Here is a 6692-nt window from a genome sequence, read left to right as displayed (position 1 = left end):
AGAGAAGAAGATATCATAGTGGATGCACTCCTCCCCCTCTCTCTCTCTCTCTCTCTCTCTCTCTCTCTCATGATAGTAATAATATTTTACGACATGCTTTCAGACCACTCACTGTAAAAATTTGCCTGTGGCTGTGGGCCTGCTGCTGCTCTATGTATACTGAGTGTATGTATAATGTATGTATCAATGCTTTCTAGGCTTCTATCGTCCCTCCTCATTCTTGCGAGCTCCCTGGATCTTGGACCCAGTTGCATCTCCGCCGGGGTATCCATTTGGTCCTGGAGTTCATGGATCTCTCACATTCAAAACCAATGTGGTAAATCGTCCTCGAGCTCGCTCAACTAATTAAAACCTCGGGTTAAGGTTTGTAAGTTTATTCGTGTAATAATTTTCAAATACTAGTAAATGTTTTAATGTAAAATAAGGTTCCAGTCAAAAGCAATATTGTAAATTCGGCATGCAATCATTCACCTGGATTTTTTACATATTAATTTAATATGTTTTTTTTTATTTCAAATATCAAATAAAAATCATATTTAAAATCATATAGTATTATTTTTTTCCATAAAATACTATATAAAAATTATTATTTAAATTAAATTAAATTTAAATAAATAAATAAATAAAACTCAATTTTAAAACAAACCACACATATTTTAGTGTTTTAAAAATACATGATTCTAAAAACAATACGATACTTTTATTAAAAATTGTATGTAATAAATTATTTTTATTTAAAATAAAAAACAAATACATTCATCATTCCTTGTGCTAATATAATTACAGTATCTCGTAAACTTACAATGTCACAACTCTCAGATGGTGGAAAGAGGTCGGTGTGGTATGTCGATTTGTAATGATGTGCAAAAGAATTTATTGTGTTTGCTTAATATTATTAATATTTGTTTACATTTAAAATAGTAAACTAAATACATTATGGACATAAATAATATAATTAAACAAATATTACTATTTCAATGTACAAACCAGTACACCTTCACCAATTGTTTATTCATTCAGCATTTTTTTATATTTCCTGTGTAAATGAAGATTTGCAGCAAGTATATATCATGTGTCATTTAATTTAATAATATGCCTAAAATCAAAGGGTGTGGTTATTGACTATGAATTACTAACTATAAGTGGCTATGGTAGTAGCCGAATAAGCAGTTGCATGTTCACACGTTATTAAAATAAAAAGATTAAACACACCCAAAACGACAGCTATTTAAAAAAACCAAAAATCATTACCCGAAGAAGCCGAAAGAGTTCGAACAATGCGGATCAAGCGAAGTCAGCCGGCTTCCCAATCCTTATGTTGTGCTTGCCGAGGAAGTCCGCAATGGCATTCTTCTGCCAGCCTTTGAAACTCCTGCTTCAATTGAAGATTGCTCTGAAGATTTCAACAATAGATATAGAAGTGTTGCTTTGGTGTTTGTTTGTGTAAGAAAAGCTTACTTGTGATCAAGATGAGCTATATAATGTCGCCTCCAGGGAAGGCTGCTTGGGTGGCATCAAATGCGACTTTGATGGCTTGTTTCCATGTCCCTCCAATGTCTTCCGGGGTTACTTTCGCCTTTGGATCTTTCGGTTCTTCCATTGGCAAAGAATATCCAGACAGGATGTGGCCAACCCAAGTCCTGTCCTTCCTGAGGTATATAACTTAATTTTTAGAGATCGACAAAATAAATAATCAAGTGTGGTACAATTTAAATAGGTTGGTACAAGCTCTTAAATTTCAATTTTTTGTAACTATATATGTAACTAGAGATGATTCACCATTAACAGTAAGTTTGAAATTATACGCATTACCATAGCTCCAGAAAAGAGTAGCATAAGAGAAAATACGACGTACTAGTTCGAAGTATTGACTCACTTTATTACATCCATGTGCCGTGGCGTGTAATGCCCTCCTCCAATACCAAGAAGTACTTTCTTGCGTTCAATCGAGCTGGGATTAAAAAACAAACTTGTGTTAGGATTGAATGAACTAATTGAATTTACCATTAGGTTCGTGCATTCATCATGCATTCAATAACTCCAATATATTATAAACAAATTTGGATATATATATATTTCTCAAAACATTGTATTCAACAATTAATTTCACCTCAAACACATCGAAAACAAAACAATAATTCAAACAAAATTCACTAAGCAGAATTTAATGTGTACCTACTCCAAACTCCGACAGCAGGACTTTCTCCGAAGCCAAGTCCTTCCCAAACTAACTTCAACAATAAGATTGATCACTTTCAAAATAAAATTCAAGAATTGGAGAATTTGCAGCATGGATGACAAAAATAGATTATCATCCATATGTATTGGAATGATTATGATTATCCCATTCTTTATTCAGCTTTTCAGTAAATTATGTGTTAACATTACTACAAAACAGCCAAACTAGAGATAAGGGTACAGCCCGGAATTCGGAGAGGCAGTAGACACACACAAGGGAATTGATGCAACTAACTATAAAAATAAACATGTAAGAAATATTTACAAATACCCTAGTAATTAAACATTTCCATCAATAAAGTGTATTCACAATATTTTGTAAAATAAATCAACAATATTAGATAAGTTTGGCAGTAATATATACTCAACTAGAGCAACAACATGAGCAGCATCCTCTCTCCCCCAGTAGTCTTGTGTGCTGTCTACACAAAGCACAGTAAATTCTTTAAATCAGGGTGGCAAGCAAACCCTTAATCAAAAAGATGATCATACAAAGCCCTTCAATGCAATAACCTACGCAAAATATCAGAAAAATGGGCAAGGGTATGGGACAATTTAAAGCAGCACAAAATAAGCTTTGATCACAGAGATGCAGCAAATATATTCTTGCTTCCGAATGAATGGTGTAAAGTCTCTTTTACCGTTGATATTAATAGTACTTAAGAAGTAATGACAAAAAATAAGGAGAATTTGGTATTTAATTGGGAGATACTTTTATTAGAAAAAGAAAATTAATACCTTTTACTTCCGACTAAAATAACAAAATGGATACCTTTGACTCAGAGTATAATGGTAACTTTTATGGCCCCATTTGAAAATGGGTGTGGAAAATGCTTTTGACTTCTACTTCTTAAAAAAAAATGTATAAGTAGTTCCAAACCCAAATTTCAGACCTCAATGACAAGTGTAAAACACAGTTTGTAAGTTTGCATAATATCACAAGAACATATATCAAGCAAGAACTCAAAACACAGAGATGGAGAGCAAACAGAAGGGAAGCATTTTGAAGAAATCCATTATTGGAAGTCTTAGCGGAATATAAATTACCTATCTCAATAAACATAGTTGGCGTCGTTGTTATAGGTCCATGATGAGTAGCCTCCAATGTTATCTGAATTGAATGGAGAAAACAACAAAAATGATATCAATCAAAACATCAAGGTTAAGCAAGCTGTTTCATAAATCCAAACAGTATGGTATAAATCACAAATAGTAGCGATCAATTATGAATCACAACAGAAGCAAAGACATGAACACCTCAAATTCGGGTACTAAATTGTGAGATTCGGCAATTTTCTGCAATAGAATAAGCCATGGCCCCATACGCGGACAAGGACGTCCTGCCCATCCTGGTTTTCCCCCTTGTGACAGAACATCCCCTTCCTTCAAATGAGGCACACCTGTAAACCTAATTTGCCGTCAATGGCAGAAACAAAATTTGCAAAAACAATAATAAACATACATTCATACAAATTCACGATAATTCAGTACTGTCAATTTAGGGCTTACCTATCGGATGAATAGTAAGCGCCGGGCGAGTCGACGCGGCGACATGTTTGGATAAAAAAATCATCTCCGCCACCGTCTCTCCGGTGGCTGCTTCCCATCTCGACTCGAGATTGTCTTCCACAATTATCGATTTGTCATGTTCTAACAATCGAAGAGTGCCGCGGCCATTTCTGAAACTTCTGATGCCGCCTTCCAGCGTCGGACCTTGCTCCCATCCAGGCATCGCCAGCAGCGCCTTCGCCGGATTGATCGACGCCGGGTCGGCGGTGGTCGCCACCACCAAACTCGCCATTTTTCTGTAGATCTGCGTAGAATTAAGAATTGAACTCCATATACAGTCTTTGATTATGAAACAATTTAATACATTTATTTTTATAAAAAAATAAATTTAATTATTATTTATTTTATATTTAAAATTGATTTATGCTGAGGCTTCGATGGAGCGGCGAACATGTTGAATCCCTCGGCCCTACGGAAGCTCTCATTAATGGCGCCGAAGCCTCAGCGCTACAGTTACTGTAAGTTTTTGGTTTTCGTTTGATGAGGAGTGGACAGGACGCTTTCTTCTTGTTTGCGTTAGGTAAATCTGATTGGTTTTGGTTGCCGAACAGATACTGCTGCAGCGAAGAAACTTAGAACTACGACGACCGGCGCGGCTGAATCTGCATCGAATCCGATGAAGGATGCTTTTTCTAAACGCGGATTATCTGAATGCAACTGGTAATTTTCACAGTTCTTGGTGATTCCTATCCCCGCTCGTTTGGTTATATTTTTTATTTTTCAGCTTGAGTTTTCAATTAAGTATGAGATGAACATGTGTGCGGAATATGTGTTTTTTTTTTTTTTCATTTTGATTAGTGTGGTAGGTTTTTCAGCTTCAGATGTATCATTTTTCTTTGGTATATGAGCATGTTACGAACGAGCTAATTTTAGTTAAATGTCTTTAGAATTTACTGTGGGTAATTGTTCTTGGTCCATTTGATTGCTGGATGAGAACAAAGAAAGGGTTGTGAAAAAGCAAGCTGGGATATCCTATATATATATAACTAAAGGGTGTGGGCTCCGTACTTCTAATTCCAACAATCTACAATTTATCAAAATCAAAATATCAGCCATTAGTTTCCGATGTTGGATTTCGAAAAGGTGTATCGAAAGTCCGACAAAGCTTGGCAATAATTTAGTGACTCTCTTTTCTACCCAATACTATATTTAGGGGGTGATTCAATATAGATTTTGTAGAATTTTATTTAACTTTCAAAATTGGGTGTATTCAATCAAGATTTTTAAAAGTCTTTTAAAGAGTTATTCAATCAAAGATTTTTAAAAATCTTTTTAAAATCTAAAGCTATTCAATCAAGATTTTTAAAAGTTTTTTAAAATCTTAGGTATTCAATATAGATTTTTAAAAGTCTATGGATTTTAATAGATTTTGGTTAAAATTTTATATAGAAAAGAATTTTTTTGATCATCGATGTATTCTTAAAATTATTAATATTATTATTATTATTATTATTATTATTTTGTTATTGTTGTTGTTGTATATGTGATCAATAATACGATAATATTTATTACTATTATTATAATTTTTAATAAAAATAATAATTTAAAACTAAAATATATTAGCAAATTATTATGATTTATTTTTAAATATATATTTTTATATTATAAATATAATTTTAAAAAATATTATTATTACAATAAATATATATTTCTGTCGTATTTTCTTTTCAATTATCGAATACATTATATTATCGGAAATAAATATTTAAATATATATTTTTTATTGAACCGTTAATTTATATTTATTTTTTTAAAAAAAAATCATAAATTATTTATTTATTTATTTTAATATAACCTTTTTAGATAAAAAGTAAATACATATATATTATTTATTAATACTTATATATTATTTATTAATATTAAATATTATTTTATTAATAATTATTTATTATATTTATAAAATTTGTGTTTGACATAAATTTATATAATTAATATATATTATTTTATAATTTTACAAAATCCATATAAATTCATAAAGAATTCAATCAAATCCTATAAATCCATCTAAATCAATTACTAAAATATAAAATCTAAAAAAATCCATTAAAATCGCAATTGAATACACTCCCTTATTTTTAAATGCATTCTTTCTGATCAAATTGCTTTTACTTTTTGACTTGGTTAGTCAATTCTTGATAAATTTTATTTTTAATATATTTTGCATATATTTTTATTTTATTTGTTTTACAGATAAATCATGATCTTGAAAAAGAAGAAGAAGGTAACACATAATATACATTAATTTTTGATATATTTTACCGATATTTTTTATTCTAAATATTCATTTGTTATGTACAAATATATAAAGATATTGAATAATATAACACTGTTCTATATATTTTTTAAATTTTTATTTTATTTTTTATTTTTGATATATGTTGATTTTTACTGATTTAAAAAAATGTAATTAAAATTAATTAATTAATTTTATTTGTAGTATTAATTATGACTAATCATTTTTATTTTTAAGATTAATAAACAACAATTTATATAAAAAGACAAATATTTAACCACATTAAATAATATTAATTATTTTCTATATATTATTTTAAATAAAATTAATTTTTTTCTTATTTAATATAAATTATTTTTTTTATTTTAAAATAAAAATATAAGCAATATTTATTTGATAAAGATTATTTTATTTATTTTTTAACTTAGACACAATAATTTTATTTGAAATGTATTATGTAAAAAGTAAGCAAATAATAGTTTTATTAATTTATATTTACATTGAAATTAAAAATAAAAAATTAATCATTTTTATTTTTAAAAATAAATATAATTAATTATTTTAATTTTTCTCGAATAAAAATAACATTTAAACATTTAGACATACATGTATAATGTAACATTATTTTAAAATAATAATTATTTATATTTTA

At 29.5% G+C, this 6692-nt stretch overlaps 1 pseudogene; it reads right to left on the bottom strand.

The window, feature by feature from the left end:
* Nucleotides 1–1004: 1004 nt before the first annotated feature.
* On the bottom strand, nucleotides 1005–4365 carry LOC127251691 (D-aminoacyl-tRNA deacylase-like; annotated as a pseudogene).
* Nucleotides 4366–6692: the final 2327 nt, after the last annotated feature.

This window comes from Andrographis paniculata, unplaced genomic scaffold (genome assembly GCF_009805555.1).
Source record: "Andrographis paniculata isolate CXL003 unplaced genomic scaffold, ASM980555v1 Contig45END, whole genome shotgun sequence".
Classification (NCBI taxonomy): Eukaryota; Viridiplantae; Streptophyta; class Magnoliopsida; order Lamiales; family Acanthaceae; genus Andrographis; species Andrographis paniculata.
This window is presented reverse-complemented; position numbering and strand designations above follow the sequence as displayed.